At 38.6% G+C, this 26,563-nt stretch overlaps 1 long non-coding RNA gene across 1 annotated transcript; it reads left to right on the top strand.

Moving 5' to 3' along the window:
* Positions 1-1,950: 1,950 nt before the first annotated feature.
* LOC308060422 lies at positions 1,951-25,558 on the top strand. Its single transcript, XR_013926719.1, has 2 exons — positions 1,951-11,689; positions 12,347-25,558. It is a non-coding gene; the product is annotated as an uncharacterized lncRNA (long non-coding RNA).
* The last annotated feature ends 1,005 nt before the right edge of the window (positions 25,559-26,563 follow it).

Genomic DNA, 26,563 nt, shown 5'->3' on the forward strand with positions numbered 1-26,563 from the left:
TACTTGTCAATAGCATATGTCTGTTTAAAGAGAAATAAAAATCAAAAGCCTAAAGTTAGTTGACTCCTGTTGGACATGAACCAAACAGTGACAGTTCTTGACACATGGTGACTCAATCTGCATGGGAGTTCAGCTACCACATTTAAATATATCTCCTTGTTGCATGGGGCTAAGCTAATCCTTTATGCTTTGCGCAGAGACATTAGTTCATAAAATGGAAGTTCATTTAACAAGCATAAAAGTGTTAGCTGTCTTCCTTCAGGCTGCACCTTGAATGCAGGGGCTTGTGGGCTTATAAATACTGAGAAGTGATTGTTGTGATAGCCAACATGAACTGGAATTACAGCCTGACCAAGGGATTTCTTTCTTTCTATGCACAGTTCATTTTATAATTGTTTTCCATACAAATGTGAACTTTGACTTAATGAACCACAGGCTGTATTTCATGCTTATTGTCTTGGAAAGTGCAAAGCGTTGTTGTATAAGCATAAATTTATTTCAGTTCAAGGTCAAAAACATTAACTTGCTTTAAGAGGAAATACGGCTTATACTTTAGGTCTTCTTTTTGTTTTCTAGCCTGTGACCAAACAGCTATTGTTTGCTTTTGATGTAAGTGCTGTCTCATGTCAGTGCATCAGTAATCTTAAATGATTAGGCTTGCTGGGGTTTTGTACAAAACATTTAAGGATAAAGGTGGATATGCAGCACATGCACTACTCTAGTGTTTTCTATTTAAAAAGACACATTGCCTGTAAATCTGCATTAATTTGCATTCAAAATCCACTTTAGTAAAAGTGTCTAGTTTGAATTCTTTTAACTCATGAGTACAAACAATTTATCCTTGTATTCTTACATGGCATTTCTGCCACTTGTTTCCTCTGTTTGTATTCCATAATAGCTTTTGTTTTCTCTGTTGCTTCTCCCTAGCAATTTGTTTCCTTTATCTTTAAGTGCATCCAAATATTTGATCACAAAACTCAAATAGCAGCTCTGCCAATTAGAGGGAAACAACTTTGATGTGCCTGATTACAGATGAAACAAAACCAAATGTGGGTACTTACAAGAAACAATATCAAGCAGAAAGACAAACAGCCAAGATAACAATCTTTTGGTTGTGAAGTCATGACAAATGCAGATGGATGAAGAGTTCACATCCTATGGAGGCAATGTGAAATAAAATAAATAAATATAGTGAAATAGAGCAAGATTGATAGGCAGAAGAAAATAGTGAAAGTAATTAGGTTTTAATTCAGGAAAGTTCTTCCTAAAGGAGGTTTACGTAGGGGGGTGATGTATAACACTAAATAGTAAAATTGTTAGCAACAATGATGGTCTGGCAATACATGCTCAGTATGTGTCAAAAGAAATTACTGGAAAGTAGGATCTGGAAAGAATAACTTAGATTGATAACAAAATTAAACAACAAATCAATGAATAATGATAAAAACATTTAATTATTTACCTTTTTTTCCTTTTCTATTAAATCATTTGATAATGTTTCAAACTAAAGAAATAAATACATTTCTTGAATTTTTCAAAAGCATAACAGTCCCACAGTATTTTCTTATCCTCAGCGTGCTACATGCATGGCCTAATCCCAAAGTCATTTGAGGTTTTAGGCTATCTTTCCATGTATTTTAATTGTAATGGGATCCCTAAGGTCCCTTGAGCAGGCATTCTTAGTTTGAGGCACATGTTACCAGTAGGGCAGGGAACTTGTCCTGTTTGCTTCCTAATACTTCTAACACAAGTGATATCACAGTTACAAAACACAAGAGCTGCTGTCCAAGTGCCTTTGTTGAGTCTTTGTTCCCTTTTCACCAAAGTTAATACGAAGTATAAGGTAAATTCAAGGAACAAAATTAAGGTTAGAAGTTAAGATCTGAAATAATAAGAGAATTATGTATAAATGGATAGAAAAAGTCAGGACTAATTAATCCAGGGCAGGGAGGGCAACAGAGCAAGAAGACCCTCCACAGTCATGTTAAAGAAAGAAGGGTACTTCATGACGACAGATTTTTGTCATATTCCTAACACAACTCACTGGAAAAGTACATCTTATTTAGTGCATTGACACATCTTGACAGGAGTCAGATATATTCTTCTTCTTCCTTTGTAACAATAAATAAATTGTTCAAATGTTCAGGTAACACCTAACAGAATTCATCTGATCTTGAAAACTAAGCAGTTCTGGATGCAGTTTTTGGCTGGGAGATTTCCCAGATGCCATAAGCACAGGCTATGAATTGTGGCTGAATGCTCGGCAAATGCCAGACCACAGAAATCAAATTAGTGGAAAGACTTCATTTGGCCCAATCACAGCTGCTGAGTTGACAGATGGGAATACTTTGTTTTTAGTGGGGTCTTGTGACATATTCAATTCCGACAACTGCCAGAGGCAGGACCGAGTGATCTGACCCAGGCTGTCAACGTCAAGTCTTTTATGACACCATTGGGTGAAAAACGGGATGTGAGCAAAGTACAGGCACATTGGAAGGGAAAATTCAAGGCAGACCAATTAGTGATATTATTTTAATTTCTGACTTTTCATATCTTGATAGTAAGTATTTTTAAATCATAAATTTTATACAATGCTTAAAAATGTATTTGTCTCTTCTAACACCCCAAATCTTCATTTCCCAAGCTGTCAATTTGTCATGTACTTTGTCGTCACAGTGAGGACTCACAGCTTTTGAGCAGAGACTAATTTGCTTCACGTTGGTATAAACTGGGAATCATTTTTTTGATGTCAGTAGAATGACAGCAAGGCAACACAAGTGACTGGAACCAGGTCCTCCATCTGTAAGGATTTTTTTACTTGATGATGATAACCAAATAAGACATACTCATACTCCCAGAAGTATTTTTATGAACAACTGTCAAATTAGTTAAAAGCAGAGTCTAGAAGCTGAGATTAACAAATTTTCTCCATCCATGTTTTATTGCACAGCAGATAAATATTTTAATGAAAGCCTTTAGAAATGTGAATTCTTTTATGCAGTTAAAGAAAATTCACATTAGCCATCATAATGGAGAACATTACAAATTCAGATCACTTGAGGTTTAAGTGCTCTGTTTCTATGGCTTTTATAGTGCTTTATTCCTTGCAAGTGTTACACAAACAATATTTGCCTTGCCAAGGTACAGGTCAGACAGACACTGCAGAAGTGTCGGTTGACTCTCCCTCCTGCATGCACCCTCATCCCCCATCCCTGCTCACCCATCTGCTGGCTGTGGCTCCCTCAGTTCACCCAGATGGACAAACTTTGTGATTCTCCTCAAGGGTTTTTTTTAAGGCTGCAAGAGCTTTTTCAAAGAGCACCCACAGGTAACAGAAGGAAAGCAGATGGCTCCACACTGAAGCTGATAAGGAATGTTCATCTACCTTCTCCTGCTGGCTGAGGTGAGGCTGGAAACTTCTGGCTATAAAGATGAGATAGATTATCTTAAATTTCATTTAATTTAATTCATTCAATTTAATTTTCATCTCAGTGATTTGACCAAAAGCCTTATTCAAGAGTTTCCTCCAGACTAGAAAACTGAAATGAACATACTTTGCCCAAGATATCAAGACAAATGTTAGAAATGCAGTTCTCTCTGCTATATCTCCTGTTTCCTATGCACCAGACTGCACCGTTTCATGTGAAAAGTCACAGAACAAAAGTACAAATGAACCCTTCATGCAAGGCTAATTGTCCCCTGGATTTGTACAAACAGCAAGAGGCCAGCAGCATGTCACCTCACTTCCAGTTAGGTGGTTTTGGAGAGCTGTATCTTCATACTAGTCCATTAGGAGTAGATTCACAAGGACTAGGAATAGACTACAAAAATTGACTTCTTTGTTTTTCAGGCCTTTCTGAAACTTCCTAGTGAGTGATTAGGAGAGGAGCAGGAGTAATTATGGAACATGGAGCTGGGCTGAGATGGGAATCCAGCAGATTGTGCAGAGGTCTCAGCACAGAAGCAATACAAGCAACTGTTCTTGAGGGCCTTCTTGCATTTTTAAGGGCATGTTATACTATGTTAATATAATGGCCTGAAAGTAAAGTAAGCAGCTGCAATACATTTAAGCAGGATCGTAAGGGGAAGACATCTGTCCCAATATTTTAAAGTTCTCATTAATTGCCACTGATTGCTTTCAGTGTAACAGCAAAATATTGGCACTGCTGTCCCTGCTCTAGGTTTTGTGTGTGTGTGCATTTGTGTGTGCGTGTGTATAGAATATAACAGTTCAATTGGAAGTGACCTACAATGATCATCTAGTCCAACTGCCTGACCATGTCAAGAGAGACCAAAAGACAAAGCAAATCATTAAGGACATTGTCCAAATGCCTCTTAAACAATGACAGGCTTGGGGCATTGACCGTCTCTCTAGGGAGCCTCTTCCAGCATCTGACCACTCTCTCAGTAAAAAAATGTTTCTTAATGTCCAGTCTACACCTCCCCTGGTGCAGCTTTGAACCATTCCCGTTGGGGGTGGGGGGTGGGGGGGGTGGGGGGGGGGTGGGAGAGTGTGTGTCTGTGTGTCTGTGTGTGTGTCTGTGTGTGTGTGTGTTATTATGTAAAATGTCTTCCTAAAACAGAGGCACAGATTACATATATATTTCACTTAAAAAAATATTCACATCCCCTGATATGTATTTAAAATCCACCATATGTTGAAAATATGACTTAGAAATATATTGATAGTTGCATCACTCTAACAATAACTATTTTCCATTGAACAATAACTATTTTCCATTTTTTTTTAAATAATTCTATAATGTGATCAGCTGCATAATATGTGAATATCATGTATCAACCACTTCTGGTGGAAAAGGAGTAAGTCCCAGGTTCTGCATGTAGAACAACATCCTATGCTATCCTAAATTCTGTCATACTCTCTATGCTACTTGTAATTTTCCCATTCATTCTTTCCTTCAAGGCAATGCTGAGATTAAAGTACTCTGTGATTTAAAACCCCAAATCCCACTGTGTTTGAGCAGATTAGAAGCACTTAGTGGGTAAAGCCTCTAAAAATTTTACCATAGATTTACCAAATTTTAAGCCACAGTGGGAAGCAATTGCAGCCACAGCACAATACAGCAAAGTGAGAGCTTAGTGCATGCAGCCAAAGTGTATTCCACAGCAGCATTTTCCACAGACTCCCAACTCAGCATTCCTATCGTATGCAGGGGCATTTACAACCAGGTGTTAACTTTACTGAATCACCTAGGGGACAGTGAAAGCATATTTCCAATCCAATTAAAGCAATTAAAATCTGTGTTTTGATAATGTTGTCATTGTTTGTATAATGAGGCTGTATTCGGAGTTCCAAACCAGAATGCTAATGCTCCTTTTGCACTGTTTTGAGGTAGGCAGCAGACCGTATTGCCGAGCAACATCCGCACATAAATAAGCAGTGTAGCTCAGAGTATGATGGTTGGCCCTTGTGTGACCACAGGTTCCTTATCCATGCACACACCTGTGGTTTTTTTTGATATTTGTGTGAGAAGGAGTGACCACAATGTGGGAATGTGAGAGCTGTTGAGAAATCCTGTCCTGTACAGCTCTAGGTCCCAAACACCACCTCTTCAAGATAGCTCAACATGTGGCAACAAGGATGTGATCAAGGAGTTAAGAAAGCAGGCTTGTTACATATGCAAAGCTGTTCAAACTGAAGGCATAACAGAGGAAAAAAATGCAGGTAAACAGACACAGCCAGAAAGTGATTGCCTGTGTCACATTATAGCACCTCACAACAATGTCAGATATGCAACAATCTAGAAAACAAAGCAGTTGAAAACTTTTCCTCATGGAAAGGATATGGGAGACTTGTGTTCACCAAAGGTGCTGACCTGCATTTGGTCAGAGCATTCTTCCCCTCTCTGCCCCAGGTAGCTCCTTCCCAAACGTGAAATCCAGACTTTGCTATGCATCAAAACAATAATGGGAAAGAATAAAGTAGACACAATATCTTAAACTGCAAGGATACCCAGGGACACCACTTGAGGTGATAAGGGATAACATATAACACTCACCACTGAGTGATTTCCCTGGCTGCTCGGCCAGGGCAGGTCAGCTCTCAGCACTCAGCTTGCTTGGGAACTAAACCAACACGTTGCTTTATGGAGAGTCTTTACCTACCAACCCACAGATACTCTGACTGTGTCCACAGCACCTTCTTTTTTTTTCCATTTTGTTCTTTAGTTTGCTATGATACCTCCTACTTCCTTTAACTAAGTATTCCCTATATTCTGTACTAGAAATATACTTTCTCATTCCTTTATGTCTTTTACACAGTGGATGTTGCATTTCCTCTTTAATTTTTCTAAATAAAGCAGTAAATTCTCCAAAAAACTCTTTTTAAAAGAGTTTTTAAAATTTCTACTTTAAAGTAAAAGACTTAAAATGCAGTAATGTAATCTATACAAGCTAAATATTATGGCAGAACACTGAATAGTTTTACTGTACCCTTTTTTTTAGATGAGGGAACAAGAACTGCATGCACTACTCCAAGTAGAACACACGGCAGACTTATTCACTGGCACCATCTTTTTTTTTTTTTTTTTCTGGCTTTATATTACCTTTCAAATAATTCCTAATCCTTTATATACTTTTTTGACTGCTAGTAACCAGTGACAACACTTACATAGGAAAATCTTTCAGGCTGCATTTTCAGTGATGACAGTCAGCTCAGAACACATCACTGTATTAGTGAAGTTGAGATTTTGTTTGCCATGCTTGTTGCCTTATTATTTAGCCACAGTGAATTTCATTTTCCCTGCCTAGTTGCTCATTGTTATAAAATACTCCTGTAATTCTGCAGTCTGCTCCAGTCTGTCCTGAATGATTTAACACCACAAAATTTGCCACCTCACTATTCACCCCTTTTCCAGATCAGTAAAGAACACAGTGATAAATAAATAGTTGTATTAGCAGTGTAAAGAACAATGGAGACCAATTTGCACATATAGTTGTCCCTGCATAGCTGTACTAGAGAAGTTATCCAAATTATAGGGTATGTTCTTTCAAAAAAAAAGGGAAAAACTGTTATGCAGAGAGAGGTGACAGGAACTAGAATGAAGACAAAATATTTCCATTTGTTTTATGATAAACCAAAGGCCTTCAGTAATCCTCAGATGGACACACAGCCATTTTAAAATAGTTCAGGAACTTAGAGTGGGTAATATAATTTTTGTCCACAAATAGTTTGAAGCCAAAATACTTGAAAGCAGATCAGTTACCTAAGATGAAGATGGTGGAAAGAAGGGTATCAGTATCAATAGTATAGTTTTCTGAGTGGGTCTCACAGTAGTGTGCATGGTTAACTATAAAAGTAGTAAGTAGCATGGTAGGAATCACGGTGCCACTGTGAATCAGACCTCCAAGTACACCCCATACCCAGAGATGTCAAAAGAAGAGGTCCCGAAAATTAGGAAAGCTATTAATGAAGGTTGGGGATTGAGGCAGAACTATATGAAACTGACCTCAAGAGTTTATCCTAGAGCAGCAGGCAGCCAAATCCAATACTGTAAGGCTGTCAGCATCTGTCTAGGCTGGATTCATGTCCCATTCTTTTCCCACCATTGTATTGCGTGAAGGCTTTTTTCATCATAAATTTCCACTAAAACCCGCCAGCAAAGCCTGGCTTCAACCCATAACCAAATCTCCTGCACAAGCCTGGGAAGTCCAGCAACTCCCAGAAGCTCCAGATTACCTGCAAGCGTGCCGTGGCACTGGTCCAGGGAAGCACTACTGAGCATCGCGCCTGTGGAAAGGCCAGGCTGTACGTTCCCAGGAAACGGGACATGTGCAAAGGCAATGCATGGCTGCTCCTCTGGGAAAGAAGCGGGCATGCCTGGAGCTGTACATTTCAGTGAAGTCTGCCTTAAAGAAAACAGCTATTATAAATTAGCCATAAATTAGCTAACACTGTGGAACAGAATACAGGTATAATCACGTATGCAAGACACACAAAAAAATCTTATAGCAAAAAACCTTACTGAAACAGCAGCCAGATTCCTTATATGATACCTTCACGATGCTCATACAAACAACAGTTCCTTTGTTTCCCTTTGTTTTACTGACTTATTGCTGGAATGTGCCAGTGTTTTATGATCACTTTCTTTTGTCAATACAAGATAATTTCAGGCCATCAGGTACAGCTACCCTCTGCTATTTACCAGTAGTGGTGAATTGAAAATGTTGACCTTCAAAGAGAAAACAGATCAGGTTTTAATGTCAGTGATAAAACTGAGAGTAATCAATAGGAGATCTAAAAGCAAATTAATTGGAGTAATAGGTGTAATTACTGACAAATGCATAGATCACTTAAATTGCCTCAGTCAGTCATTTTATTGGCTTTTAAAAGACAGAGGAAGAAAACTCAGAGGCAAATGAGGCAGCAGCATTAACAGCAAGCCAAATGCAGCTGGACTTATAAACAGAGCTGCCAGAAGCACTGGAGGCCCCCATTTTAATTGCATGAATATCCAAACAGTCATGTTTGGCATAAAGTATTCAAGGAGTATCCTCAAAAGTCCACTTTTAGAGAACAGGCACAAATTATAACTCTGAGCTTTATTCACAACAAATTAGTCATATGGGTGTTGCATAATTTTGCTTCGGACAAAGAATGAGCAAATGGGGAGAGAAGCTCATGCATTTGGACAAAGTTTGCATGCATGAAGGGGTACTTTTCTAAGTTATAGAGGAGTCAAGAATGCAAAACCTTAAATACAAGGATTGAAAAAGCTTCAGCAATTCCATTTTCTAGTCTGAGAAGTTACTGAGCACGTTTGACATGCAAACACCTTTGATAGGGTCAAGTGAAAGTCACCCATACAAACTGAAACCAGAACATGAAAGAGTAAATTTTACCACTGAAAATCATAGCAAAGTGATCAGTTTGGCTCAGTTAAGGATATAAAAGTGCAGTGAAATTGTTAGTTTGGAGAATCCAAGGACACAGCAAGTTTCAAAGATATGCATTGCTAGCTGTTTGCATTTTGAGCTTTCACAATAAACATGTTAATGATGAACAAATTATGTTTGGTGAAACTGACTTTTTAACATAAAATTAAAAGCTGGTTCTTTTGCTGGAAGAGGTATGTGAAAGTGAGGAAAAAGCCACAGTGGAATAAAAGGCGAAATAGCAAGGGAAGAATGAGAGCAGTTATGTTTGTGGAGCACTGAAGGAAACTTGGAAAAGAATGTCCTGAGGAGTTGGTCAGGCCCAGATTCTCCCGTCTGTACTTACATTTAGCAGAAAAAGTGGCTTTGGGAGTAATAAAATCATAGCAGTTGGGAAGAGTCGATAGGTGGTAAAACTCACCTAATGCAGGCTAAAGCTAACAGTAGCTGGGGTAGCAGATACCGTTTATTTGTAACAGAGCAACATATTTCTATATGATTCAGGGCTCTCAAGATGCACTGGCATCTAAACCATGGCTGTAATACTTTCAGGCATCCTCTTCTCCATTTTGTGGAATTGGCTTGATTGAAGCTGTAGACTTGAAGTTCTTCAGGCCAGGTATAGCATTTTCCAATGAACATGTTTAGCAGAATACAATCCAGACAGCAGCTTTTGAGCAACTATGAATACTAAATAATGATGCCATGGAAGAAGAGTAAGCAGATTTATTATCGGTACTGCCTTGCTTCTACAAGAAGCCTTTTAAAATCCATTACTATTCTTGGGAAGTGGTAACAAAAATTTCTAATGCATTGATGGGCTCTGAGAAAGTGAATTACACCTTCTTACCTCATGCAAGCTTTGGAAATTTTTTCTCTTGTATTACCACTTCCAATTTGTTTCATAACTCTGTTCATCTCAGACTGCAGAAGAGTTCAGGTTGGTTTATTTTGACCCTAATTATCACAAATATGCTAATATTTGGAAATGAAATTGCAAAAGTAATTGTCCAGTTTAAAATTCCTGTAAATATCTTCCCTTCACCCTCTAAATACATTACTCCCCTCTTCAGCTTGCAAGGATATGATAGCACTTAATGTTGGCTTCCATGTTGATATCTCTTGGTGTATTCATAACAAGACTTTCTGTTAGCTGGTTTAGTGAGTACTTATATTAGATGCAATCTTTCTCTGAGACAAGATGTACCAGCCAGACTTTTTTGTACCAGCCAAAAAGCTTATGAATGCTTAATGCAGTATGTGTTCTTTTGTAGGATGATAAGGAAGGATAAAATTTCATCTCTGATGAAATTTTGGATTAATATTGTTGGGTTTTTTGAAATTCCTCTTTCTTTTTCTGAAATGTGGTGATGCCTTAAATCAAAAGTGAAGCATCATTTGTGGCACCAACAGAACACCGGTTAGCTTTTATGATGGCTACTGTCGGCCAACAATATTAGAGTGTTGAAAATTGATGAAGCAAGTAATCACTGAGAAGTTCCATGAAAGATATCAGAAATGTCTCCTAGGTCATAGTTCTTAAGGGTGATTAACATCACCTTATCATATTCATATATACACTATTCCAAAATTACAACATTCACAGCATCTGTGAAGATCTGAGAAGATGCTGGATGTGGTGTGGTGTTCAGGATTTTTCATAACTGTATGTCTAACTAATAGTTGATTTTCTGCCTGTGGAAATCGAAATACCAACTAGGAAAAATAACCTTCTCTGCCTCTTGGTGAACAGAGAAAGCTGTCATATTAGTTGTAGACTTACAACACTCATGTTACTGAGGAGCCCTCAAGGAAAACTAATCCTAGATTCTCCTTAGTTTACATTTGATGATGACCAATTTAGACTTTTTCATTTTAGACTTTGAATGTTAGGATACCTGAAACCACCTCTTTTGGAATCTGTAATAACAAGCAAGGGAAACGACTGCATTTCAAACATTCGGACTGGGTTTCTAAACATCCACAATCCAATAAGCAGTGCTGTTGAGACTTACTTTCTGTCTGTAATTCATGCTGTAAATTCCAGTCTCAGTTGTACAATTGAGAAATTTTATCATGTGGACAAATAGATTGGTTTTGTAGAAGAGTCCTTTTAAGACACAGAAAATCAGAACTAAACAGAGGCTTTCAGAACTGGAAATTGTTTTCATTTTTCATTAAATCCATGCCGTAAACCTTTGGAGACTTTTATCTTGTGCAGGATTTAGTATTTGTATGTCAAAAGCAATGCATTTTAAAAGGCATCAAACTAAATCCTGGCTGGTGCTAATCTGAATTGTATAAAAAGGTTATATGACTTTATCAGGTCTTAACATGAGGTAAATTGCTTTCTGGTTTTATTCCTGTACATTTTGTCTATAAAATACGTTCCCTTATGAGGTGAAAGTTTCTAGAGGTAGTGAAGAGAAACACAAGGTGGGGTTATGCTGGGAAATTCATTGCTTTAGCAGAGAAAAGGTGCTACTAAAATCATCTATTGCACTTTGGTCTCACATTTCCTCCCATAAAATAGCGAAATGTTTTGAAATAGGTTATGGCTATGTATTAAACAATGAGTATACTTATACTGTTAAATAACATAGCCCCATGATTAATTCAAAAATCCCACTCCCTGATTATCTACACTTCATATAGTTTTAGTCATAATGGGCCAAACTAGCTGCCTTTAAGATACATCCCAGAAAGCTACATGGATAATTCATCCCAGAACTGCTTGATATTTATTGAAAATTTGTTCTGCACTGAGAGGAGAGGAGTGAAAGAGAGACAAAGAGTGCACCACTCCTTCTGTGTCTCAGTAAGAAAGGCCCAACAGCAAATAGCCTAAGGTAACTGCTTTAATGAGACAGAATAAGAAGAGGAATATAGACTTCAAGTAAATCTTACATGCCTTCAGATGTTGGACACCCTGAATTCGTGCAGCACTGGATGAAGCCCAGATGGATTTTCCCACAGCACGCTGCACACAGCAGATCCTGTCCACAGAGAGAAGCTCCTCCTTTTGCTCATTCCAGCTAATGAGTGAAGATAAGTTACAGACTACATGACTAACATGGGCTTCTCAAGGCAGAGTACGAAGCCCAGTGGAACAGATATGGTCTGCTCAAGATCACCAATTCCTTAAATATGTCTTCCACAAGGCTCCCAACACACAAGTCCAGTCCAGGCTGGGTTCCCTCAAGCCTGCCCAGTCCTCCAGCACCCTTTCAGCAGCCATTGCTCTGTTGCATCCTCTAACCCAGGGGTCCTCAAACGTTTTAACCAGAGGGCCGGCGCGCGGATGCAGTGGCAGGCAGTCATCTGCGGCTGCTTGGTTTCCCCCCCAACCCCCGGCGGGGGGGTCTGTAAATACCGGGGGCCGGATTGAGGACCCTGGGGGGCTGTATAAGGCCCACAGGCTGTAGTTAGGACCTCTGCTCTAACCCCATAGCCCAGACCACAGAACACTGCCTTGGCATAATGCTATAAAAGCACCCACTACTCCAGCATGCTGTGATACAGCCCTTGCACGTCTTCAGGTTGTGCCTTGTTGACTGAAACGTATACGCTCAAAATAATTATCATGTCTTGAGCCACAGGGCCAGCTCTCAGGTGCATCATGGACCCATAGCAAGTGCTGTTCCAAGAGGAATTGCTAGTACTCTCAAGGTGAAGTTACGCTGACTTGTTTGGGGTTGAATGACTTGTTAGCACTTGTCACTATGCAACGTATCCTGGGGCAGCTGCCCTTGGCAGTACAAGCAGAAATAAGGACAGCATAGACTCTTTTTTCATCATTACTTTATTTCACCTGGTAAAATACACTCAGTAACAGCTGTATAATCAGCTCTGTGTCTTTAGACATTCAGCAACTACTGTAAACCTATAGCTCAGAAAACAAAAGTACCTTCTGCTTACAAGAAGTGGGCAAACTTACCAAAAGATGCCTGGAATAACCAGAACTTTCCAGAAATAAGAAAATCTTGAATTTTATGTTGACTTTGTTCTACATCCTAGAGTAAAAACTTCAGGCGGTTCTTTACCCTGCAGCATATTTTGCTTAAATTAATCATGGAAGACATGATTAAATTATTTCTGTCTTATATTGCATAAACTATTAACTGTTACAAAATTAACAGTTAACAATATCAAAAACAGTCAGAGAGAGTCCTGGTCTCTGGACAGATAAGAAGCATGCTTTAAATCTAGAAAGAAGTGGGATTTCAGACACACTGCTGTTTTCAGTGTCTTTGCCTTGAGTGCCTTCTAAATTTTATTTTTTTAAAATAATTTTCTCAGACACCTAGGTCTTCTCATTTAGCAGATGCACCACCAAACTGGGCTTTGAAGTCAGTAACAGTAGTCAAAAATATGATTTGCAACACCTAATCTGTAGACCCAGAAGTTTTCTGCCAGAGCTAGTTTGTAAGTAACATAAAGTCAGTTACTTCTCTGACTTCTGACTCCAGTCCATTGAATCACCTCTCATTCTTCTCTAAAGTGTATCATGGATACCTGCATAACACTTTCTTTTCAAGTCCTCCCACAAATTAGAAAAGGATTGCCAGTATTTGTCAAAGGAGCAAGCTGACACAAGTTCTTTCCTGACCCTACAAGAATTTAATCCTAAGTGATCCATGGTTTTGGTAAGAAAAGTCCCCTACGAGTTAATGCATTTGTCATGTTTTCTTTTCTTGATGTAATCCTGCAAGAGAATTGAGGTTTGGAGGTCCCTTTTGCATTGTAAACACTAAATAATAAAGTCTGTTTTTTTCCCTCAAAATGTCTTTTATGTATGCCTATCAAGCCTAGTAAAATATCTGACTCACATATGCTTTTCTGTTGCAGAGGTACCTATTAGTCAGATGAAATATATCGAAGAGTTCTCCCTTATTTAAAGGTCTCAGACCAAGTGAAGAATGTGTGGGAGGAATAAAAATTACACCAACTTTTGAGAATAACATTTAAAGCTGAATATCCTTAAAGGAAGTACAAAGTGGAACCCATTTTATAAAGTGTCTTTCACAGGAAGAACAAAATAGTTCACTGCCCTCAATTAGACCAGCCAAAAAGGCTGAAGAAAAAAGAGAAATATCTTTCCAGCTTCCTGTGGATGCAGGAAGGGCTGGGTAAATTAACAGGCGTGCTCATTTGGTGAGGGGCCAGAAGGCATCACAGTGCTTCAAGAGCTCTTTGTTCTAATTCTACCTCATTTTAGAGGAATAAATGAGATAATTTCACTGCTAAATTGTCCTTGCCAGACATAGCTTCTTTTTTCTAAACTAATTTTTTTCCCTTTAAAAATGGGTAAGATTGCACCAAATGGCAGGTATTTTCAAAGAGTACTGGGAAGAAAACCTTAGGAGAGGTTTTTCACCTTTCAGCCTCTATTATCAAGCCATATGCTGTCTGTGCTGTTGCCCACCTTACTGTTGAGGAAAAGAAAAAAATATAAACCCAAACAACTATGCATGCTAGACAAATAGCACTTCTTTCCTCTTTGATTACAGTTGAGGGAGTTATTTTTGCTCAGACCATCCATTTTCACAGTCTTTCACTCTTCATCTCCAACCACCTACCGCTACCTGTGGTTCAAACAGTAGTTGCGGCAGGCCCCTGTTGAAGATCTGACAGCCATTACCAAAGCTCCACAATACAACAGAGAATGGTGAAAACTTCCACAATGTGTTACCTATCAATTGCATTCAACCATCACAACAGCTGAGTTAGAAAAGAATAAGCTCTTAGGGCATTCAAAATCACTGAATACAGACTGGATAACTCACGTTCTCTAAAGTAAAGTAGGACTCCCAGTTGTGTTTTAACATTGGGTAGCATGTTTCACACTTAGAGATAACTCTCCATTTTCAACCCATTCGGGAAAAATTGAATTAATCGTGTATCGTCCAAAGCCTGCTGGCTTCTCTTACATTGTCCTGTACACATGATGGCTTCTAAGAAATCTTTTTTTTTCCCAAACAGATATTTCCAAAATGCTCTGAGCTAAATGGCTTTTTCCTCTGCAACAGCCATCAGAGACCTTTAAAGAACAAAATCTTTGGCCACAGCCAGCCTTTTGTCTCACTTACTTTCCTTTTCTTTTCTTTGTTCTTCACTTCCACACATTTGTCCTTCCAGATGCTTGTCTTAGAATTGCAAGAAGCTTAATATAATTAGTGGTTACTCATTTGTCATGCTAACCATTAGACTTCATTTACCAAGGTCTATTAAGGCTGTTCTAACATGAGTTAATGTATATCACAGTGATGTTTTTTCCAAACCTATGTTGAGTAAACATTTTTACATAATGGGTCCTCCATCTATCAGTTGAGCTAATATCACTAAAAACAAAGCAATCAAGCAGTAAAAATAAATAGCTAGCAGAATTACATCTCCATAGCCTTGACCCCCCTAACCAAAGTCAATAACACACTTCACATATACACCTGTGGAAAATACTAAATGATTAAAGAATTAAGGAGGCCCAGATAAGATAGAATTTAATTTCTGAAATTATTGTATAAAACTGACATATTACATAAACATTCATATATGCTTTGAAACAATTTGTTTATATCTTGATTCTGAAATTGATGGCTGTTCACCCATCATTTTTCTTAATCAGTTTATATAATGAATTTTTACCCAAAAAAGGGGGTTTGAAAAATTTTACCAGGTTTTGCTACCCTTATACTTTTCACCAACTGTAAAGGTTGCAGTGTCACAACACCTGAGGGGTGCCTGGGTGAGAGCACAGCCCTGCAAATGGTTCCTCTGTATATCACAAATTCAAGGGCAGCGGAAGGTCAAGGGTACCTGTCCTCTGGGATGGCACTAGGACATAATTCAGTTTTAGTGACCAAAGCTTACAAAAGAATCCATGGTGGTGATGAGCTTACAGATATTGATCACCATTATGAACTGGGTTTTCTAAGTCGCAGTCACTAAAGCAGAGTTATACACTAGTTGCTGAGCAGCTAGCTCCACTGCAGAGCAATTCAATCATTTCTACGGGATATTTTTAAGAATCTCTTCTGAAAAAGTGTATTCAAACAACTGTTGAATAACTCAGTCTGAATTTTACCTGTGACATGCTTCATCCTGAGAGTAGGTTTTTGGAGAGCAGATTTTAAAATTCTTTTGCATATTCATCTGAATATTTTAATGACATCTTTGTGCTTTATTTCAAAATGGAATTTTATTCCATGAAACCACAAAAAATAAATTAGATGCCAGTCTTCTAATCAATTTGAAAGTAGAAAGATCACACCTCCACGACTGATTTGTGAGCACAAAGGCATTGCTAGGATAGATGCTTCCTGAAACAAATTGAACTCAGTTCAGTTTTAGTTATTAATAAGTAAAATAGATTTGTGATTAAATAAACTATCAAGCTAGTAAGTAAGGCTTCTTTGTACTTTCACAAATTTGTGAGTTTGTGAACTTACTGCTCGAACACCTTTCCTGTATGAGCAAGTTCAGAGAATCAGAAGTATTCAGTCAGCTTCAGAGATTAAACTTTCACAATGCATCTTCATACTTAGTTCTTTACTGTATTAAAACCTGTTTTTACAAATTGATGAAGTAAATTCTGTAGTTATCATATGAATGGCCCCAGAACACTTATGCACAAGGCAAGGGCTCTACCGAAGAGTTCATGCTTACACAATCACTGTGTCAAATGTAAGGTAAAGAGTGAATGTTATGTCTTTTCACGTGAGCTAAGGCAGCTTCCTAGTGGCTCAGCAAAGCACAGCCTTGTGACAGCGACTGCTCAAAAATTCATCCCTGCTTTCTTTTCTTGGTAGCCACGTTCTTCTGGTGAGTTTTGAGTAGAAAAACACAATATTAGTATTACAAAATTTAAAAGGCAAATATCTAGCCCCAGTAAAGCAAAAGCATGAGGTACATATTCTGTGTGTTCAGCCACCGAGTCACAACCTTTGTGATATTTTCAAATCATAAGAAAAAATTAATTCTTAAGTCACCTAATTTTAGAGTGCAATCTTCTACACCCTGGCCATTTGTCTGGAGGGAAAGAGGCTCCACTTCAGGAAATACCTAAAGACTTCCATCCAAGTGGAAACTAATCTTGAAATCTGGGGCTTTTCTGAATCAGAGCTGCAGTCATTACAGAAAATGTTCTCCATGTGAGAAGGGGACCACAAAGCCTTCAGCCCTGGACTCTCAGAGCTTCCCCAGGTATGGCAGGGACACTCCAGTCCCACCACTTGCACACTGAGCCAGTGGGGAGCCTGCCTGAACACATACCAGATCTGGGAACAGATAAATGTAGAATTAATTGAAGTAAAAAACATGCTGTATTTAGTTACTCACTGGAGGAAAAAGGTGAGAGCAGGAATAGAGCTCTCATTTATAATGGAAGCTGAACCATTATAACTGAAGAGCAGAAAGCTGGCAACATGAAAAGGCTTCTGCACTAAGAGCACTAAAACATGATTTTCTTTTCAGCCTTACGGTTGTTTTCATCATGTATGTACTGAGCTTCCACATGCACCCATAGCTAAGCCTTTCAGGACACGATTCAAGTCAGTGGGGCTGGAACACACAATATACAAAAATGTAAACACATGAAAAGGTAGAATTTAGCTTTTTAAGACTTGCATTTTCCAGCAGCATCCTCAGTTACTGGGGATCCTCAGAAAAATACAGTTAATCTTCTTGAAGTGTTAACAGCAGGCACATCTTTACTTCCCTCCTTTCTGGTCACCACTTAGTCTTGGATCTCATCCATTTGGTGGCATAGACATAAGCCTGCAAGTTGTCTCTGACTCTCACTCACACTCACATATGCATGCATTAGTACCACATACTAAAAAAAGGATTTTGTGTCACTGCGCACGTCATTCTACGTTTGCATAAACTTCTCTTTATGTGACACACTGTTTATTTTTTGGCATGATTGTGCTTTAATAATTTATTCACCCTAACTCAAAAAAAAAAAAAAGCAAACAATGAACACTGCTCAGATATTTTCCTGGTTTGAGGTAAAATAGTATTCATTCCCTAAGGAATTAAACACTGTGGTTTGCCAGACTCGCATCTGGGGTGGGGACTGAGGGGCTGATCTGGTTTTGCCAACAGAAATATTAACAAGGAACTGGGCAATGGGGAAAATCCCCAGACAGCTACATGAGCTGAGTGATCATTTTCTCATGAACTTGCTCACGGTGACAGTTTAAGCAGCTGAATCTCACTGACTCCAAAGTTAATGATAGTCTAGTGTAACTGCTCTCATGCAAAATTCAGTTTCAGTGATATTTGCAGCTGCCAGGGTTGGTAGTCATAGCAGAGACGGTACTAAGGAGCCTATGTGAAAGAGCTCAGCTATTCTATGTTAAAATATTATAATTCGTATTATCCTGCTCACCTTTCCATCTGTTTGAATCTTTTTGCCTTTTGCTTAGTTTTATAGCTTCTGAGGCTTAGTTCTCCTGTAAATATACGTTCATACTGCACTTGGTATCATGGACACCATTCTCCTTTCGTCTAAACTATAAAAATTATATAAAAATATCTAGAAGAGCTTGAGTATCAAGTATTTGTACTCACTAAAAACCGCTTCAATTCAATATATGGGGAAAAGGAGAATATGCAAGCAAACTACTGACAATGAGTACATCTCAGTGTACAGACACTGGAAAAGTAGGCTGAATTAACCAAATATATTTCCTCTTAAATTATTGATTAAGGTTTAACAGAATTCTCATAAGGTTTGTGTATGTTCCTGTATCAAAAATGCTGCAATTTCCCTTTTCCAGTTGAACACTCTTCATCAAATAATAAAAGCACCAACTGAACAAAGCAGCTGGAGGTGAGTTCTTTGAGAAAAGGCTGATGTATAGTAGACTAAGCAATATTCAGATCAATCTACATTTGCAAACAGGGTATAACTCCTCAAGATTCACTCAGATCTCCTGCATAGTGAGATGTGGAAGAAAACACCCAAATATTAGTATTCTAGAGGTCCCATGTTATCTAGAAAAGGTAAAGATAAGGGTTTGATATGGAGTTTCTTTTTTTTTCTTTTCCTTTTTTTTTGTTTGTTCAGTTGATTTTTTTATAACATTATCTTCTGATCTTTTGCTGTGATCTTTTTTGCTTATCAAAATTTCAATTCTTCTGTAAAATTATTTTGAATGAAAATTCAGTAGTGACTCTCTCAGACACCCTTGCAAGCTACTGTGTTTCTCCCCATTATCTTCTTATCTAAGCACACTTGGCAATGTGTTTGCTGCTGTATGAAACACAGGAGTTTGAACTCTTTACAGTGACAGCACAAAATATACTATGCATAAAAAGCAAAGGAAAAATCCATAACATACCACCTTTAATGCAATGCTGTCTATTTAATTATCACTTTTTAGCATGTTCTGGGTCAAACACTTTCTCTACAGTTTTGAAGATATAGTTTTTGATTTAAAGAAATTTATGGGGTGAGACTGGAACTGAAGTGGCCAGACCTGTATTCTTGGCTTTACCATCAGCTTTCTTTTTGCTTTTCTATTCCTCTGCAGAGACTGATACAATCTCTTGTCTAATCAAGAAAGACTAAGCAGTTTCATAAATCCTTTATTCCTAGGACTTTGTGTGATGTATTTGGCAGTGCTAAATAGAGAGCTCTTGCTCCCTTGGTCAACTTACCCTATCCATGCTTTTCTCCAGTAAATCCACACCTAAGCAATGAGATCCACCCAGCTCTGGGTAGGCTGCTACAGCCACATTGAGGTCCAAGGCCAGAGGCAGGGTCAGGATTTGGCATTAGTGAAACTATATTGTTGTGACAGTAGCCAAGTCCATAAGCTGTGTGTATCAGCATGATGAAGTAGCTGAAGTAAAACACCATCCTGACATACCTCTACTTGTCCTGAGTTTAGGCCAGTTCCTCCCTTGCATTGGACCCTCTCCACCCTATAGACCTGGTATGACAGTGAGTGATGGAAAAAAAGTATTACCCTGTTGCAGCCATCTGAGAATCAAATGTCTTTTTCTCATCACTGAAATACAGATACAAGTCCTTCCTCAAGTGCTTTGACTAAAAAGCCCAGTATAAATTCTTAGTTTCATTATATTTCAAACTTTGCAAGAAGATGTCATTACTATGCAGTCTCAACACATCTCCTCGATTGTACCATATCTTCCCACCACTTTCCAAGCCAGGTTTGCTTAGGCTGTGCCCTTATTCACCTTGTACCCACTAGGCAAACCTTTCAATTCACCCTTGCTGAGGTGTTTCCAGTTGCCAATGCCATTGCTATACAGTTGCCGCTACCAAAGCAGGAAAGGATGAATACCAGGGTATTTAGACTTGTTGTAAATATTGGTTATTATGTACAGAAAGGAAAACATTGAAGTAATCTGAAATAAATACCTCTTTTCTGCAGGAAAGAAAATCAGTGCAGGAGAACTTGTATGTAAGTGTTGGTTTGGAGAATTAAGCTTGTGTGTAAAATTATCTAACATTTTACACAACAAGTTTATACAATCCATAAGTTGCAAATAATCCTTTAGAGATTTCAAAAAGGCCTTCATTTTTTAACAAGCTAAAACATTTGAAATCTTTCACAGCAGCTAAAAGTATCTTCAATATGGTATTTCACAATAAATTGAACTACATAATGTGATTCATCAAGATGTTCCTACATAGAACTAATAAAATAGGTAGTAAACTTTTAAAAATGAATGGTTTAACCCATTTAGGCAAAGTGTCTCAACATTATTAGTCAACTGATTTTAAAAGAACCTATTGAACCTGAAAGTATTTCTGAATTCTTTTCTTCAGAATGAACAAGCTATGCGGATTTTTTTTAGTGCTTGGGGTTTAACTACATGAAAATGCACAGGGAGAGTAAGCTGTAGTCATTAAGCAGCATTAAATCCCTCTAGGAACACTCTTATTCTGAATTCAAGTTGCTTTGTTCCAGCTAACTTATCTCATTTCCAAAATAAACTGAAAAAACCCCCACCAAATTAAGGCAATTAAAACAATCCAAAATTAAGGCCACTTTATTGCTGCATGTAGAGCGATATGTACAATTATGTGATTTAGGATACTGACGGAAATGTTAATTCGAATCTGTTTCTCTAAGTGTCTGCCTGTAGACAAGCCCAGAGAGATACCCAGGCTATTTACTCACCATTGTACTAAGCAGGAGAATTTCCATTCATTTTAATTTGCTTGCACTGAAATTTATAAAAGAAAGGGACCACTGATATGATACTATGCATTCACTTTTATAAGCAAAATTTGAGACATGACCAAAGTGATGAAAGACTGAGGTGCAGATAAACTCTGGCCAAGAATTTTCAAACATTGATGCATAATTAAGCCATCATGTCCAAAAAAACGTTACCAATATCTAATTAAGAATATAGGAAAAGCTTTCTAGTGAGATTTTCAACAACAGATTTTCAAGAGTTGCCTAGCGTATTCAAATCCCATTTCAGACACGTGCCCACCTTACTTCCCTCAAACTGACTATCTAACCTGGAGTAGTATTTCAACATTCATAGGTGTCTTAAAATAGTGACCTGAAATAACTGTCCGACAGCACACAAAGCAGCAGCTTGCAGCAGAACTGGTTTTTGCAGGGCCAGCTGGTGCACAGGGCTCTGCCTGGAAGAGGGAAGGAACCTGGAGGGTGTTGCCTAACCCAGGTGTTGCAGCCATTCCCCACAGGACAGACACCCTCCTCCATGTGCGACACCTCAGGCTGGGCACCACCATGGAGTTCTCAGGCCACAGTGGGCTCCTCCCTGGGCCAGCGAAGGTGAGGATGGCATCAGCTGTTGGAGGCAAGCTGGGCTTGGCAGCCTACAGCATCAGGCGTGGGAGCTGCAGGAAGGGGCAAATAGCTCCCCTCCATCAGGGATGATGATGAACAAGTAGTTGGGGGGACCCTCACAGAACCACTGCAAAAGCAAAAGCCTTAACTCTGAAAGAGTGAGGAGAGTGGTATGGAGTGGTTATGGGGGCAAAGGAGGAACATCATGAGGACACAGAACCCTCAGGAGGGGAAAGGCTGACAGCATATGTTTTGAGGCAGCTGGCTTCCTTCTCTCTGCAGCTCTTCAGCTAGGGAATAGGCTCAGAGCGTCGGTCACAGAGGAGAAGGAATGGCTACCATCAGGGACAGAAACCTCAGGGCTTCTAATTAGGAGAATCACTGCGAAGAAGAGATGGTGAGGGGAAACCGTGCAAGACAAGTGGAAGTTTTGACAAAAGCCCTGCTTTGCTAAGGAGCTTCTCTATAAGTAACACAGAAAAAGTACTATATAGGAATGTATTTTTACCTCTGGCTTCACAAGCAAAGCCTGGTCCTGGACCTATGCACATCCCTATTTAGTTAGGAAAGACTATGGGAAGCAACAGCTTACAGGTATCTTAGATAAACTGGATGCATTCAGATCCATGGGACTGCATAGGATTTGCCTATGGGTGCTGAAAAAATGACAACCATGATTGAAGTGCTTCCATCTGTAAATTATTTTTTTTTTAAATTACAAAGAGGTCACTGAAAGCTGGAAGAAGGCCAACTAAACATGCATCTTTAAAAAACATGGCGAAGTACCTGGGGAACTGTCAGATGCTCAGCCTCACCCCAGTCACTGGAGGAGGCTGGAGCACATCCCCTTGGAATAAATCTCCAAGCAACCAAAAGACAAAAATGCAAATTCCAACAGTGAGCAGAAACCCCTTTACCAAGGAGATATCATACTTGCCAAGGTGATCACACAGTCACAGAAGAGCTGAGTCTGGAGGACACCTTTGGAGATGATCTAGTCCAACACCCTGCTATGGAGCAGGTTGCCTAGGACCACAAGGTCAGGTTTTGAGTATCTACAGGGTTGGTCATGGCCTCTCCAGCAACCTGTTCCAGCATTTCATCGTGATTAAAGTAAGACTATTTTCTCACTTTTAAATGAAATTGCCTATATTTCAAATGGTGCCCATTGCCTCTTGTCCAGTCACTAAATACCACTAAGAGCCTGGCTTTGGCTTCTTTTGTGCCTTCCATCAGTATTTATATACATTGATGAGATCCACTCTGACCCTTCTCTTCTCCAGGCTGAACAGTGTCAGCTCTCTCAGCCTTTCCTCATACGACCATCTCTGTAGCCCTTCCATAACTTTCTCCTGTATGCCTATGTCTCTCTCTTGTATTGGGAACACAACGCCCCAGATGCGTCTCCTGTTGGCCCATTTCTCCAGCCTGTAGAGGTCCCTCTGGATGGCAGCATGACCCTCTGGTATATCAAGCTGTTCCTCCCATGATGATAGAAGTCATCAGTTTAAAATGATTGATATAATGATAATGTTGCACCTACTTTAACACTGCTAGCTTTTTATAAGTTAGTTTACATACAAGGAATTTTTTCTGCTTTTTTTGGTTTAATAATCTGTAACATAATCAATATGCATAGCTTTCAGTATAATTTTTTGATACACAAGGACTACAAAATACCTTTTTGCATCTTCAGAAGCCAAGTCTCTATGCAAAAAATGATGTATTGATTCTGTCTTGACCAAAGCAGTCCCCCTATTCAGTGTTCCCACTGCAAAATATGCAGAGGAAAATTACTTACTCTGTCGTGTATGTAATTAATAGGATCAGTATCAGCTTCACTTAGGGTGGGAGGTGGGGGTGGAGGAAAAAAAAAAAGACATATATGAGAGTCAGAAAGTGATACATATTTTTTTTATTATCTACAAATCATATAATATTAATATAAAAGTAATGATTCATAGCAGAAGATCAGTTAGAATGTAGATCTGTAACAGAATATAGAAAACAGACTGCATGCATTTTTTGCTGATAGGGAATGATGGAATTCTGGTGTCAAATTAGATCACTCCTAATAGAAATTAGAGGGGAAAAAAAAGATTGTTTCTGTAAGAACTGAAGCATTGTCTAAATTTTATTTTTAATCCCTAATATATTTTCATGCACTACGGCAAGAAATCTCAAAGTTTCCAACTTGTTCCAGCATATTAACACTTACCAGACATTTTCTGGAAAAGCTTAGAGAATTTGAAGGCAGCAAGTATACTCAAAAATAAAACCCCAAGCTCTCTCTATCCTCTATAAAGAATTAAAAATTTTCCCAAGGCTCATTATAGTACATAAGACTAGCACAAGTATAGATATGACTAAGTTAAGAAAAACAGATTTAAGTGAGGCCCAGACCATCCTTGTGGGTGGAATTGAAATGGACACTGGGACTACCTATAACTGATTATCTGGGTCAGAGATGATCCTAGATGATAACAAGGAACAAGGGATTCAAGCCTGAATGCTCAGAGTGAACATTTTCATACACTGGAAATAAAGCATTAGAAACAAAGAGTATGCATCAGGAAACTGTTGTCTCTCACACATTCTGTTTTATTAATCTCCTATACTTGATTTTCATTTATACCTGTTCCTTTATATTTCTGTAGTTAAGGGTATTTTTTTTTCCTAGACCTGAGCAGATAATATCTATATTTATGCTTCAGCTTTTTCTTAAAAAAAATAACTTGCTAAGTCAGCATTGCTCCTCTTCATTTGGCTCAAATTCTACCTTGAAAATGAAAGGAGAGGTGATAGGGGTGGTGGGGTAGAATAAAAGCAAGGGAAAAGCTTTGTATATTATCTACAATTAACTACAGTACAACCCAAAATGGCAGTTTATTGACAGATGGACAAATGTAATTGCAGATCCCAAGGGATGCGATTCAAATTAGATTTAACATTATAGGGGATGACAAGGAATTAATCTTATCAGCATGCGTGCCTGTGCTGTGTTTGCTGTTACATATGCCTCTTCTCATCTGGCTGGCCCTTAAATATATGAAGATGCAAGAACATTTGCAGTTTAGTTGGGTTACAGCACCAAAATAATTAACTTATAAGTAGGACGTAAAGGAGCAAAATAAACTTCCCTCTTGTGCATGGAGACATCATTCCAGGAGCCCAGACAGAGACAAAGTCATCTGTGAGTAAAGCAGGTGAAAGGTGTCCTTAGAGAGTACCCAGCTGGAAACACTGTTTGGCAGTACACTTTGGTAACTCCTGGAGGATAAGCGCAAGCCTGAATGTAACGGTTCAGTGATGTAACAGAAGGTAATATCTAGGGGCATGTGCAGGGGAGGAGACATTAGAGATATGCCAGTTGTTCAGAAGGAAGGGAAAAAAAAGGAGCACAGTGGGGAGAGGGCACTAAGCTCTTAAGCCTTGCTGATGAGAAGGTCCAATAGAGACGGTTCCTGGACTGTCGCTTCTTTGTGGGCTTAGGAATCAATTCTATTTTATCATTTTAAGTTGAGACCTTTAACACTAACAGATTGGGTGTGCAGGTGGGGAAAAGGAGGGATGAAGTGAAGAGGCCAGATACATGGAGTCTGTAGGCAGCTGATGAAAAGACCTCACATGAGTAGGTGAAGTTATTAAAACACTGGGGACAAAAGAAGGAAAAATGGGTCAAGAGCAACAACCTGAGGCTTGGAACAAGTAGTACTGAAACTACGAGATGTGAATGTATCACATTAATAGACTGAGATGTAAGTTCTATATAAAATAGTGTAAATGTATATTAAATGCCCTGCAATTACCATGCATATTGAGAAACTGCTAATCTCTTAAAATAAGAAAATACTATTTTGTTACTGCCTGTTTGTTACTGAAGAAAATAAACAAACTCAAAAGCTTTCTAAGAGGTTTCCTAACATGTGTACACACATTTGTGCATCATCAAATCCCTCCATGTAAACATAATTTTGAAATTTCAGCCCAGCTGGTGCCTTTATCTCTGAGGAGGGGGTTTTGTGGGGCTTGGATGGGGAATTTTTTTGTGACATCTGTCACTGGGTTTACAATGTTTTTCAGAATGGAGTAGTAATTGGAGGTACATTAATCTACATTAATGTAATTAATACATTAATAAATTGGAGGTAAATTAATTCCCAGACTAAGATATATAAGTGAAGTACAATTGTAGAAAGTGTTGAGTGGTTGATACAGCCCCACTAAGGTGTTATTAAGCAAGGATCTGTGAAAGTGGCCTTATTTCTGAAATTCTTGCCGAAGGAGCAGGGTCTTGTGGAGGGTCTGTAAATGGGCGGAGGAAAACAGAGATCCAGATATCAGTTTTCTACCGTTGAGGAATTTTTTTCTTGTCTACAAGATAGCCATAAATTAATGGTAATCCACTGATAGCTGCATGCGTTACTTTTGACTGGTTTCCCCTGCCCTAAGCCATGGGTTTCTTTTTGATCCCTTGACTTCACTTTCTATTCCTTTCACACATCATCTTACATGACATTGTTACAGAAGGACAAATCCTAACCCTTAAACAGTTTCAGTGCCTTTCTCTGGTTATAGCATGAAATACTGAGAAAGAGATGAGATTTGATGAAGAATTCTGCCTTCAGAAGGCTTGTAAGTACCTCATGAGGCAATTTACATAATTATACCTTAAAACATTACACACACTCTGTTGAATGCCCTGAGGATTTTGAAAAGGGTAAAGTGAGTTTAGATGTGAAAAAGCCTTAAACAGACCTTAAAGCTTCTTTAGTCCAAATAGCTCTTCAACGTGCCCATACTCACAAAGCAATGTTTTTTGAAAATAATGTAGTTTGGAAGTCACATGTAATCTTTCCATA

This window comes from Falco punctatus (genome assembly GCF_963210335.1).
Source record: "Falco punctatus genome assembly, chromosome: 3".
Classification (NCBI taxonomy): domain Eukaryota; kingdom Metazoa; phylum Chordata; class Aves; order Falconiformes; family Falconidae; genus Falco; species Falco punctatus.